The sequence below is a fragment of the Rhamphochromis longiceps genome, linkage group LG11, assembly GCF_057381845.1.
Source record: "Rhamphochromis longiceps isolate RC_006_pf linkage group LG11, R_longiceps_female_GT1.1, whole genome shotgun sequence".
Taxonomy (NCBI): domain Eukaryota; kingdom Metazoa; phylum Chordata; class Actinopteri; order Cichliformes; family Cichlidae; genus Rhamphochromis; species Rhamphochromis longiceps.
In genome coordinates, this window is record NC_140567.1 from 35,882,967 (window position 1) to 35,897,416 (window position 14,450).

Genomic DNA, 14,450 nt, shown 5'->3' on the forward strand with positions numbered 1-14,450 from the left:
AACAATATATGAAAGTAATGAGAAAGTGGACACTTTCATGAGTAAATCATGTAAGCCTTATATGATTTAACTCATGAAAGTGGCCACTTTCATGAATAGAATAGAATAGCCTTTATTGTCATTGTACAGAGTACAACGAAATTGGAGTGCCACTCCCTTGGTGCAAGATAAATAATAAATATAAATGTAAAATATAAAAAGTACAATAAAATAATCGCAAGTACTCAAACAATAGTAAGTACGATATATACAGGATAGCAGCATTAATATAATGACAGTATGAATAGCAGCATAATATAATGGCAGTGACGGTATGGTATAGTTAAGCAGGTTCAATTGTTTTTGTGCTTATTTACTACGGTGATAGCTCTGGGAAAGAAGCTATCCCTGAATCTGTTTGTCCTGGTTTTATGTGACCTGTACCGTCGGCCTGACGGTAATAGTTCAAACAGTTGGTTGCTGGGGTGAGAGTGGTCCTTGATGATATTGCCAGCTCTGCTGAGGTACCGAGAGTTTGCAGTGACCTCCAGGCTGCAGAGAGCAGCCAGTGATCTTCTGGGCTGTGTTGATGACCCTCTGCAGTACTTTCCTGTCCGCAGCTGAGCACCCTGCATACCATGTTGTTATGCCGTACGTTAGGATGCTCTCTATGGTGGCTCTGTAAAACGTCACCAGCAGCCTCTCCTCCAGGTTGTTCCTCCTGAGCACTCTCAGAAAGTGGAGACGCTGCTGGGCCTTTTTAACCACCGCCGTGGTATTTGCAGTCCAGGAGAGGTCATCAGAGATGTGCGCGCCCAGAAACCTCATGGAGTGTACCCTCTCCACACAGTTCCCGTGAATGTAAAGTGGGGCCGGGTCTGCTCTGCCCTTCCTGAAGTCCAAGATAAGTTCTTTAGTTTTCGTGGTGTTCAGTTGGAGGTTGTTAACTGAACACCACTCAGTCAGTCTGCTGACCTCATCTCTGTAGTCCGACTCATCCCCCCTTGAGATGAGTCCAACCACTGTGGTGTCATCCGCGAACTTTATGATGGTGTTTGAGAGATGGGTAGGGGAGCAGTCGGATGTGTAGAGCGTAAACAGGAGGGGACTCAAAACACATCCTTGTGGAGACCCGGTGCTGAGTGTGATGGTGCTGGACAGGTGGGGGCCGAGTCTGACAGACTGTGGTCTATTTGTCAGGAGTTAAATCATATAAGTTTTTACTATTTCTTCTCCATATGGGCAAACTGCAGGTTCCACAGAAGAAGTCTGAAAACTGAAGGCTCTGCCTCCCATTCTACTTTTCTACTTTTGATTAAAAGCCAAAATAGGAGAAATATGCTGTCTTTCTGTCAGTACTCCCGCAGCAGCATTTTTAATCAAGCGAAGGCTTTTTCAGTATGTATGTAAGTTTAGACACACCTAGTGTTTCTGAAATTCTTAACTGTCAAATTGCCTGAATTTTGAATATAAATATAGAAAAATAAGGCCTTTGTATTTTTGAAGACATGTCTGTGTGTCACCAAATGTTTCTTTCAGATAAATATTGTGAGTAAGGATCCCATCAGTAAAAACAACAGATTTTTCCATTTTGGGTTTGAAAGAGTTTGCGTAACATTTTCAAAAAAGTTATTTCCAAGTTTACATCTTGGGCTGATTAATATGCTTAAGTGTCAGATTGCTTCCACTTGAATTGTGACAATTACTCTGACTCAGGGGGCTGATTCATTCAGACGGACATATTCAACCCCCTGCTGCAACCAAGTTTCTATGAGACAAAACACGTAAATCTGTTGATCAGCTATCGAATCTTTTACCAACATAGATCTGGAATAGAGATCTTATTTTTAGTATTACCTGTCTTATTATTTGGCTCTGTTATTCCTATGAGTATAAACAGGAGTGTGATAGCTGCAGTGAACCTGCAGCTTTGCGGTATGTAGCACTGCAACTCCTGATTTCAACTCTAGATTGACATGCACAATATTCTATCAAACTCAACATTATTTATGTATGTAAGAGCTCTGTTATCCGCAGTGGGATGATTTCTGTCTTCTAATAAGACCAGAATTTCCCCAGAAGTTTTTCCAGTTATCCATGTAGAAGACGATTAGATACCCTTTTGACAGCCAGCAGTTGACGACGTCACATGACTACAAGTTAGCATTAGTGAAATCAGGCAGAGAAAAAGTCCAGGGTCTGAAATTGATGTTGCAAGTAACACATCATTAATTTTTGTGACCCCTAGTTGCTGTAATCAGGTGTTATTTCAGTGGATGTGAATAACAATCATTCTGTGTTTATATTTATCCTCAGCTTGCATTTTCAAGTAAGATCTATTGTTGCCCGCTCTTGTTCCAAGAACAGACTGTTTCTGAGAACCTACAATGCCCTATTTTTAATATTTAGATACTAAAGACTTGAATTTGTTTCTCAGCCAGTGTGCAGCTGACTGGGGAAAATCTGTGTGAAATGGAAACTAGTTACTGGTGAACATTGCCTCCTTCTGATTGTCACTCAGACTTTTTCCTGGCTACTCGGGATATAGAAGTCGATCCTAAGTGTTAGGGGAACAAGATGAACAAGAGTGTTTGTGTTACAATTCAAAAGTAGAAACTGTCAAATCATTTAATGAGATTTAAAAATCAGCTAACCACAGCATGATACACTGTATATAGGAAATGGCCACCATACCGTCAACTATTGTTTAGTGAAGTCCTTGCAAGAAGTATTGAGCTGAGTAGTTCTTAGTGTTTTGTAATTGCCCTCTGCATACTCACACACTTCAACATAGGATGCTTTATCATCCTTTATGACTTTATTGGTAACCATAGGATGGGAAACTAGCAATAAAGTCTATAAATCCAACAGAAAAATATTTGCACACAAAAAAACTCAGCAGCGGAGTCATTTTCTTCTTTAAAATCAAAAATAATTTTTTTGCAACCAAAGTCGTTGCCCCTTGCTGGACTTGAAATTGACAATGCACTGCACTGAGAAGTGCAACAAAATATCTGTATACATCATCATATTCACAAAAATGGACCTTGAGGTGAATACAGTGTTGTTAGACTAGCCAAAAAGCTGCAGCCATGACTGGTGGACTGCAATTGGTTCTGTTTCCACTAATGTGAATCAGCTTTAACTCCTTATTACCAACGTAATGCAAATGAAAGTCTAGCTAGCAACTACCTCTGAAGCAAGTATAAAGTACTGAATGCAAGTGAAAAAATAATTAAATAGTAATTAAAATCAAAGTGAGAGAAGAGAAAATTGTCCAGTTTTCATCACTCCAAATAAAAAATTGGACCAGAATCCCTGCATCTTATGTAAAAAATATTCTTAATAACATCATTTTTAATATTGTCAGTAAAAATGTGAAACTGCTCTCAATACTCGTCTACTCACACTGTGTAATTCAACGTAAAAAACATGACCAGAGCTATTTTCCACAGTGGTTCTAAAGTCATTCAATAGTACACCACGTACGTACCAGTTTTGTGTGACTGTAAACATGCGTGTGTTTTTCCACCCTTGCTCCATACAGTGCATTGGCATGCCTACCGCTGTCTCTGCAGTATATACACACGCATAAACATTTCAAGAGAAAGTCTGAAGCAAAATGGTTGTGATATTTAAAAAGTCATAATCATATTCACTTCTGACTTTACAAAGGGCACAGCCCATAGGGGGTCCATAGAACATTAGAATAAATAAGTAATGAATATTCCGTTTTGTTCCTTTCAGCACTGTAGCCAGTTACATCTTAGAATTCCATCAAAAAATAAAAACAATCTTTTAAAGATCCATAATCCTCTTTTGCCTCAGGATGCCCAGACTGGTCAAAATGTTATCAGTGAAGTCAGTGGACAGGGGGCTTAGTGGCAAGGTATATTATATTTGATTACAAATTTACTACTTTCTGGTAAATGACATATCTGACATGGGCTTTTTGTTATCGTCTATGGAACCTGATATACACTCGGCAGCAACTTTGTTAGGTCCACCTGTTCAACAATCATCTCTGAGGCTTACAGAGGATGGTCTGAAAAAGAGAAAATATCCAGTGAGCAGCAGTTCACTGGAAGAAAACACCTTGTTCATGCCAGAGGTCAGAGGAGACTGGTCAGAAAGCTTCGACTTGGTAGGATGGCACAAATAACTCTCTGAATGGACAGCACATTGAACCTGGAAGCAGACAGAAGACCACACCAGTCTGCTGCCACGCCTGCCATCTAAGAACAAGAAACTAAGACAACATAGCTCACATGGACTTACCAATATTTTACAACTAAAGACTGTAGAAATGTTCCCTGGTTTTATGTTAACATCAGAATTTGGCATAAATATTATGAAAGCATGGATTCATCCTGCTGTGTACCAGCTTCAGGCTGGTGGTGGTGCTGTAATGATGTGGATGTTTACTTGGCAAACTTTGGACCCCTTATAATACCAACTAAGCACTGTTTAAATGCCACAGTTGACCATATCCATCCCTATATGACCAGAGTACCCATCTTCTGATGGCCCTGGGGTACTGTGTCATGCCACAAAGCTCAAATCTTCTCAAATTGGTTTTTTGAAGATGATAATGAGTTTGCTGTACTCACATGGCCTACACAGTCACCAGATCTCAGTCCAACAGAGCATCTTTGGAGATATAACGGGAGTTTCACTGTCAAATCTGCAGAAACTGCAGGATGGTATCCTGTCAATAGCACTGAGGCAGCTCTGAAATTAAACGAGGGTTGTGCAGTACTACCATGGTTTACCTACTAAAGTGACAGGTGAGCATTTAAATCCAAATGAAACATTGCCTGAACTTTGTTTGGTCTTTGGGGGTTTTTTTTGGAATTGCTGTTGATATGTGATGAAAACATGTATTTTTATGTTATGCACAAAACAGGATTTTGAGATATTTGAAGCAGTTGTGGGGCTTTTAGTTTATTTTGAAATCAAACTACACAAACACTCCTAATGAAACAGATCAGCTGAGCTTTTATATCAGAACATTAAGAATGATTTACCAAATCCACCCAACTTACTGTGGGTGTAGAGTTTTCTTTTAAAGATCATTTGAGCTTATCACAGTTTTACAATTTAGTTCTGCAGACTGGAAGTTGTAATTAAGCTGTAATTAAGCAAAACTCTTTAAATTCAGATGTGTGCTTACAAATTCCAAACACAGTACCATTACAATTTTTTTCACCATTTGGTCGGATTATTGGCACATCAGTGTAGATATACATCAACAGATATAGGCAGTCGACCGTGCCTTCACATATGCCACATCAAAAATACATCAGTTCATTTCCCCTGGGGTCGTAGAATAGCAATCTGCCGCATCTGCATAAAGCCTTCTGGGAAATAAACAGATTCCTATACCTCTACAATAAGTTTAAACTCCTTCTGGACTCAAACTACTCTGCATCAAGCACCACTCCAGTGAAGGTGGCAGTCATTTTCTCACAAAAGTTTGTTATTTATTTATTTAGTTAGTTTTAATTTTGCTAAGTGCATGCCCTGCTTCCCTCTGCGCTGCACACATTCACACCTGGCAGATGGCCAGTACAACCAGTTTTTTTTACTATTGAGCACTTCACAGCTCTTTTGGGGTGAAGTGTTCAAACTTATCTCAACAGTAGCTGGAGGTGGAAGTGTTTCTCATTCACAGGCTCACACTTTGCTCAGGTTTACGTTGCATTAAAAATGGGGATGTGAGGAAGGAGGACCCAGGCGTGGAGCTCTGAATGCAAACAGTGCTGTTTATTTACAGTGAAATGGAAAATAACAATAAATCCTCAGTGTTCCTTGTCCCCGCTCCTCAGTGTCTGAGCACCCCATGCTCGCTGCCCTCTTGTCTCCACTCTTCTCCTGGGGAGATAACAAACAGGCAGCCGTAAGACACACACAATGCAGCAGACTAACTGTACTGACTGTCCGAAAGACTAACGTGAAGTCACGCAATGATTCAGCGTCAGAAAGAGCTCCACCACACTCTTAAGTAGCTCCTCCGACGAGGCTTGATCAGCTGTGTGAGGGTCTCCAGGTGTGGCCAACCACCTGGCTGGGCCACACCCACCAGGCCTGAAGGTGGTCTCAGAAACACTGGCATACACACACACACACACACACACACACACACACACACACACACACACACACACACACACACACACACACATACCTGCAAGCAGGGAGAACGAGGGTCAGCACACCAAAAACACACATGATAAAAAGACCATAACTGCTCAGGGACCCTGGATCAAACTGACCCAGGACCCTGACAAAAAAGGTGTGCGTTAGGCTCATGCAACACTGCATAGCCTCTTCACTGACGCTGGATATCACTTCAGGTTTTACATTAGTTTTCAGTACTTTTCTTTTTTTTATTGTCGCATCAAAATTTTACACAGCGGCTGCTGCCAACTTTCAACTTACTTGTCACATTTTTAATCAGAATATATATAATGAACCTCACCAACACATGTAAACCATTTCAAATGTATTTTTGTAAATTGAGAAAAATTGGATTAAAATGCGTCTGAAATAAGTATGACATGAGCCATACTACGACAAATTGGTGTGTATCATGTACCCTAGAGGGTTTCTAAACACAACGTAGTCACAATTTCACTGTGCTGCTAATGAGATCTGATAGCACGTTGACATATGTAAAAAGTAATAAAGCGCAGAAAGGTGCTTTATTTTGCTGCTGAACATCAAACAATGAAGTATCTTTTCATTCCACATGAGAAAGGCACGTATTAATAAGTCAACTTCTCAAAAAAGTTGGCACTGAGGCAACAGGAAAAGTAAGCAGTAACCAAAAAGTAACCAACAAACAAACAAACAAACAAACAAAACCAATCCTTCTGCACAAGGGACAAGGCCAAAAGTCATTATTGGATCTCCATGATCTTGGAATCTCCAGGCCCTCAGGGCAGCACTGCATTAAGCACAGACATGAGTTTTAAAACTAACTGGGCTACACATCCATAAATGCAGGTATGCAGGTTAAAGTTCCATCGTGTAGAAAAGAAGCCATGTGTGAATATGATCCAGAAACACCACTACCGATTTGATGTAATAGACAGACTTTTTAGGGAAATGTCTGTAGTATAATACACTTCAATCTATAATAAATTGTGCTCAAACAAAGTTCAAACAGAGAATCACTAAAAACCTCAGAATACATGGTCATAAAACATTGTCTTTTGGCTCCCCAAATTTCCGTTTAAACCATCAGTCCCCAGCATAAAAGGTAAAAGCACTTACTTTTCAAACCTTCAGCTTCCTGCAACCTCCCTGCAATGCATCAGCCACCCAGGAGTGAATCATGAATAGTTTGCAAATAGCTAAAATGTTAGTGCTGAGGTGGTACAATGAAGTAGATGAAGAGATGCACAAAGAACCCAGGGTGCAACAACCTTGACAGTGCTGCTGGCAAGCTGGCAATACTTTCACCCTAACAAAAGAGTAAAAATAGACTTGAGGAAGTGGTGGAGAAAAATAAAGCAAGGACGAGGTGGTCAGTGTGATAACAGTTACTGAACAGCCTGCTGTAGCAAGTTTGTGAATTGAGATGTCAGCACCAACTCTCGGTAATTTGAGACTTACTGTTTAAGTTGTCTTACTGTAAATAGTATCATTTCTATTCACAGCCAAATAAGTCAGAAGTTAGCAGATTAGCTGAAAGCTAAATTTAAGAGTAGTTTTGTCCCCAGTGGTCATCTCTGTTTCCTGTTCGTCACTTTAATGGTCCTGATGGAAATCTCCAGCACCGTTTTCTGTGTGAGTGATTAAACATCTCTAAAAGTAGAAAATTTACCAGATATAATTGATTTTATTTAATAGATTTTCTACAACATCCTCAACATGTCTGTGTAATGAAAGCCGTGTCTAATTATATAATTATCTTTTTTTCTTATTTAAAAATTTTGTTCATATTAAAGTTTATGTCAGTCTGTCACCAGGCATCTTACTGCAGTAAAGTGATGACATAATTGCTCAGCTCAAAGCTGCACGAAGGAATTCTGATGAGAGAGCGTTTTAAATTTAGTAGCTGTTGATCAAAAGAGTGACAACAACTGGGGAGGTTGCTTAATTTCAAAGCAAAAGCAATCACAGACGCACACCTACACAACCACACGCACAACCTGCAGATTTACTGTAGAATGAAGTGGCTAAGTGGGAAGGTTTTCAAAAACTGATGAGTCTTTTCTTAGTCAAATAAAAAATGTTAAAAAAGAAAAACAGGGGGACAAATTTACCAAAACTGGCTTAAACTGAGCATTTACCAAGTGATATGTTCATTTATTTCTGTCATTTGTCATTCAATCATTTCCAGCTCTTATAGTAGTTTTACATTAAAGGATATTCCAACGTGAAATGTTAGACATTCACATCACAAATCTTGCCTTACAGTGGTAGTAAATTTGGAAATGATCATTTGTGAATGACAAAAGCAAATAGGAGAGATAAATTAAAGCAAAAGAATTATCGCATGTTAGTTCAGCTCCCACTTCATATTCTCCTCTCAGGTAAATCACCTTCTTCAGTGAATTATTCCTTATCACGACAGATGTTCAGAGCCTGCAGAGATGAAAATTAACAGCTGGACATAATAAAGAAAAAAGTGTTGTCTCACTGTTAGCCTTATATGACTACACATGCAAAAATATAGTTGGTACTATTCTGGAACGTCATCTTGTAGAACTCTCATCAATTATTCTTGCAAATCCCACAGTGCAGCTAAAAGCATTCTGAAGAAAGAAATTATCCAAAAGACAGAAGAATTTTGCAGCCTTTATTTCCATCTCTTATGTTTATCTACTCGCAGCTCTGTGCACTTTGGATTTAAAACACATTGATCAGACCCCTGCAGACAAACTGTGATCTTTCTGCATAGATTACTTTTCAGAATTGACAAAATGCTGCTGCTAGCATTTTTAAAACTAATAAATTCACACCAATAAGTAAAACATCCAGAGGTACAAACTTTATGAGGAAGAGAACATGACATTAAAGAGTAGTGTAGTAGTCTACACGTTCACCTAACAAAGTGAAAGCTCCCTGGTTTGATCGCTGGAGGAGATCACAGAAAGAGCATCTGGTGTAAAAACAATCTGCCAAATCAAACGTTTGGACTTACCTGCTGTGGTGGCCCCTTGTGAATAATGGAGCAGGTAAAAGTAGCTTCAGATGACAAGAATAAAGCTTTAATTGTATGAAGACACATAAAAACCAGGACCAAATTCACTAATATATTAAGTAATTAAAAGTTGTAATATAAGTATATTGTTCAGTGTCACCTGACCCAGCTCTAACTATATGCTTTGTGAAAAAGAGGGTCGCTACTTGAACAATTAGGCTTAAAACTTTCCTTTTTGAGTTGTTTTCCTGTTAAAAGGAGGATTTTCCTTCCATTGTGAAAGAAAAAAAAACTAGAACCTCACATTGAACAAAAAAGAATACTTATAGCATCAGTGACACATGTTATCGAATACACCTGCAATTTCCAGTTAGCCTAACTGCATGACCATGGTTAAAATATCTCATGATAACACCAGCTTTTTCATTTTTGGACCAATAGGCTCTGGCTTCTGGCATTTCTGCATCATAGCTCCACAAGAAAAATAATACTGATTGTTACATTCCAGCAGGAATCATAAGGCATGGAATAACTCATTTGAAGCCATAATAATCAAAATCCTCCCCAAAACCCAGCATAGACAGTTGTTACTTGCAAAGGCTGGAGAAAAAAATCAAAGCCAGATCTTCAGGGTTTGTCAGCAGACATCTGAGTTTCTCTGAAAGCTCAGGCAGTGTAAGGACTGATATTCTGTACCTGAAATTTTTCAATGGAGGTCTTGTTTCCTTAAGGAAGACAGTGTGTTTTTTGGGCTTTGCCAGATAATTTTTTTTAAATGAATGGTGATAAATATAATCTAAAGCTTGCCTCCATATTTTTAAAGAATAAGAATGTGTTTTTAATTTGAGTTGGGTGCAACTAAAACACACATCCTCAACACATAAACAGAATAAAAAGAATGCCAAAGGCATTTATTTTATTTTTTTTGATTGATTTAAATATAGATTTGAGCTTTATCAAAGAGAATGTGTCTGTGAGAAAGCAAATAGAGAAAAGTAAAACATTTCCTTTGTAAGCAGTCTTCGTATTCAGCACAGAAAAAGGTTGATAGAATCTTCAGTCACATACATCTTTATAACAAATAAATCAAATTGTATTTCAGCAACAAATACTGCATGATTCATCAACTCTTTTCATCGGTCGTCGTGTGTGTGTGTGTGTGTGTGTGTGTGTGTGTGTGTGTGTGTGTGTGTGTGTGTGTGTGTGTGTGTGTGTGTGTGTGTGGTAACGTTAGGCTTATAGTTTTTGCTCAACAGCCTTTTAATTGAATATCTGCACATAGCTGTGTACTGCAGCATGGGAAAAGAGAGGCAGGAGGTGGAAAGATGAAGGAGGAGCCTGTAGAAGAAGAAAAGAAAAAGTAATTAAGAGCAAGAGAGAAAGAAGGAGAGAAGGTCTTTGGACTGTGGGGAAAAGTAAGAGAGAGAGGGAGGGTAGAACTAGTGCTGTTAAGCCAACGCTGACTTCATGTCTCACTGTCACCTCCGGGCCCAGTGCTGTTCTGTGCTGATGCACACAGTCTTCTTTGCCCTGTAGTAAGATGTGTGTGTGTGTGTGTGTGTGTGTGTGTGTGTGTGTGTGTGTGTGTGTGTGTGTGTGTGTGTGTGTGTGTGTGTGTGTGTGTGTGTGTGTGTAACAAAATAAAACCAGAGAGTACTGACATTACTTTTTGTAGCAAATAACTTAATGTGGCAGTTTTGTAATTCAAGTAATCCATTGTTTAGTTTGCTTTTAATAAACGAAATTAGTTGCTAAAAAAGTTGCACCTTTTCCTCGTTCCTTTTGCTGCCAGAGTTGAAGGGGAAAAATCTGTAATGCATTTACACTAATTCTATTTCCTTCTCCTTGAGAGGTACCTGTATATTTGAAGGTATCAGTCCTGCAGTTGTATAAGTGTGCGTGTTGATTTCTGCTTCAGGAGGAGAATGACGTCAGGTCTACAGGTTCAAAACATCAAGACCTACTTTTTGATTTGTCTAACTCTGACTGTGATTCCAGGGGAAATTCAAAAGCTTTTTGCAGGTTACTTGTGGAGGAGATGACACGAATATCAACTGAGATAAAATCAGTTCATTCAAAGTTAGATGTACAGAAAGCCTGCCTGTTGATTCTTTTCATCTGGATGCAGCATTTCCCACTGAAGATTCTGCGTCCAGATGAAAATAATCAGCTTTCTGGGATTTCTTTCCCTGGGTGATCAAGGATGCATCAAGACATTTCAACAAGTTACTTTTCTCAGGAGGTAACACTGTAACCACAGATTTTATATATGTATAGTAGAATAACTCAAAAGAATAAAAACAATAGGATAATACAAACTACAGTAGAAGTATAGTGGCATGAGGTTGGAAAGATTGGCTGTCTCTATCCATGCAGAGCATGGTCTGCATTATCCAAGATAAATAACAGTTTGTTTAGTGACCTCCGCCCCACCAGAGCCACAGTCATTTGTATGCTTGTTTGCAGACTTCCTATAGTGGAGTAAGAGAAGTTTAGGTCATTTCATTGGTTGCTCCATGCACCAACTGTGATGTCCTCATAGCCCTGCAACCATTTATTCTTACACTTGAAGCACACCAAACTTGCTGCAGTATTCTCCTTAATAAGATGTCACCACTGCATCAGTACACCACTAGAAGAAGTTAAAACAGGAAGCAAAGGGATCAATTAGTTTTTTCTCAAGAAAATCTCACTTTTAAAGCTGCAGCATTTCCCTCTCCATAATCTGAGAATGTCTCCTGATACAGCAGTGGTCAAAAGTTTATTTAAATTCATTATGGGAATGACTGTCATGGTAATTATAGGCCGTTATTGATTTCTTTGAACTGTTGTTTTTCCAGGATGTAATGATTGTACAGCATACGTATTTAACCCTCTCAAGGCAGGCGTTGCAGATTTGCAACAGTTAAAAACTAACAACCTGATTACCCCACATACATATTTTATGAGGTTTTTTTTTACTCAGAAGTACCACTGCAGGTGTTCTTTTGTGCATTAGCAACAAAAACTTAATTTGAGCCTGAGAGGGTTAATGACTTTTACAAAACAAGAATTGGGACCATAATCTTGAATTCATTTTAGATTTTCCTCAAATCAACACGGTCAAAATTAAACACACAAGGTCAAATATATGCATTTACTCCCACTAATATTAATCAATCTATGTATGTATTAATGTATTAAATAATACTTATTAACTATCCCTTAGTAAGTTGCAGTTCAACTACAATTTTATTAGGCATCAACAAGCTTCTGGCATAATTCTGGGGGGAAATTTGACGACTCCTCTTGGCAGAATTCATTGAAGTTGGTTGGTTTCCTGGCACAGAGCTGGCTTTTAAGCATAGTCCACACACAGTCAAGCATGATGGTACCACCGCCATGCTTGACAGTTGGTACAGTGTTCCTAGGTCTGAAAGCTTCACTGTTATTCCTCCAAACAAAGCTCTTGTCACTGTGGGCAAATAGCTCAGTCTTTGTCTCATCTGATCATAAAACTTTTAAACAGAAGGTATTTAGAATTTAGTTTGTCCATGTGGGCAGCTGCAAAATTCAGCTGAGGCTGAAGATTCTAATTTTGGAGTAGAGGCTTCTTTCTTGGTCAGTCGATGGCCATGTAAAACTTACTTCACTGTGGACAATGACACTGGTGTTCCAGCAGTTTCCAGTTCATGGAAGTCTTGAGCCTTGGTGGTTCCTGGCTTGTTCCTGAACATCCTAGGCAGTTTGCTGTCATATAAGTGTGACAGTTTTGCTCTTCTTCCAGACCTTGGAAAAGTGATGACCAGTTTGAATAACTTGTATTTATGTACTTTTTAAACAGATGATTCTACAATCTTACTGGTTATGGAAGGAATTTGTCAAAGCCCTGACTTCAGTGCAGGGAAACCACACAAGTTAAACGAACTCTACCAATTCTGACAAAATGAATAATCGGATGTTGAGCCAGAATTATACCAGAAGCTTGCTGATGGTTATCAAAAGCTGTAATAAAACTTGCTAAGGACATCTAGCCAGTAATTAGAGGGTTTTCATGTTTTGACCCTGTGTGTTTGAGAGAAAACCCAAAATAAATTCAAGCAAAATTTTTCCATAGACATCACATCTTTATGTATGCATATATTTAACCTGGCCATGGCTGTGACATTGATGAAACTCATAGCCAAATAAAAGAGGCAACACAGTTGGTCTTAGCTGTGTATTACACACAAAAAACGCATCACATTTAAACATGTGTAGGCGGTTGTGACAAAGCCAGCAATATGTTCATGTTGTCGTGCAGGTTTAACATATGTTTGTGCTCAGGAGTTGTGTATTTGCACGTGTCTCTTTGGGAAATAGCAAATCCAAAAATGTCTTGTTGGTGTTTACACCTCTTTGTGAACGATTTTAGCAACTTCATAAGGATCCTGCTATCTTTGCACGTTTGAGGAGGGCTGTGTGTTTAATGTCACAGGATGAACGAGAATGCAGTCGTTTTAATTTTGCCATCTGTTTGCCTAAAGATTAATTGACTTTAGTGAAAATTTCATACCATGCATTGAACAAACAATTCTTTCCTTGGCTCAGAGACCAAGAGTCCTGGAAAAAGAACACATAAAGCCAAGTTATCCACACACCTCATATAACTCAACTTGGTATTTTGACATCTTTGGGTTTATTATTAAAGCACCAAGTAATGTCCATGTTGTAGAGCTGAACTGATTGCACCCATGATGTTCACCCATCAGTCGAAGATTGCTCTTTCTCTTGCTGGAAGATTGCTTGCCACAAGGATGTACCTTAGGATTGACTTGGCATCATTGGATTTGATAGTCACCTTTTCAAATCTTTCCACATCCTCTGGCACAGCAGCAGTTGGCGAGCGCTGATGATTCACAAATGACTTCGCAATAACTGGAAAGCAGTAAACAAGAGCTGCAGAGATGTGATTACGTGGGAAGTCAGTGCAGGTGGCAGTATTTTAAAGGTTAAAAATGTGGGCTTTTATTTGGAAATGCTCTGATTTGAATCTGCAAATCAGCAAGGAGGAATATGAGATTGAGGGCAAAATGATGAGAAGCCTGTGACTGCTGTTGATGTGCTCCTGCAGATTTCAACCTAAAACAAAAAACTGGTACAGAAATGCAGAGATTTGCGGGCGGGCGCTACAGATTGAAAAAGGCAAATGACATGGCGTAAATAACAGGAGTGCTCTAATCATTTTTAGAGTTGATGTTTTTGACTGAATAAATGTCACAGCTGATGTGATACTGATGGCCATTTCTGTAATTTTATCCAAAAACAAAAAAAAATCCAAAAGGTCCAATTATTTCTG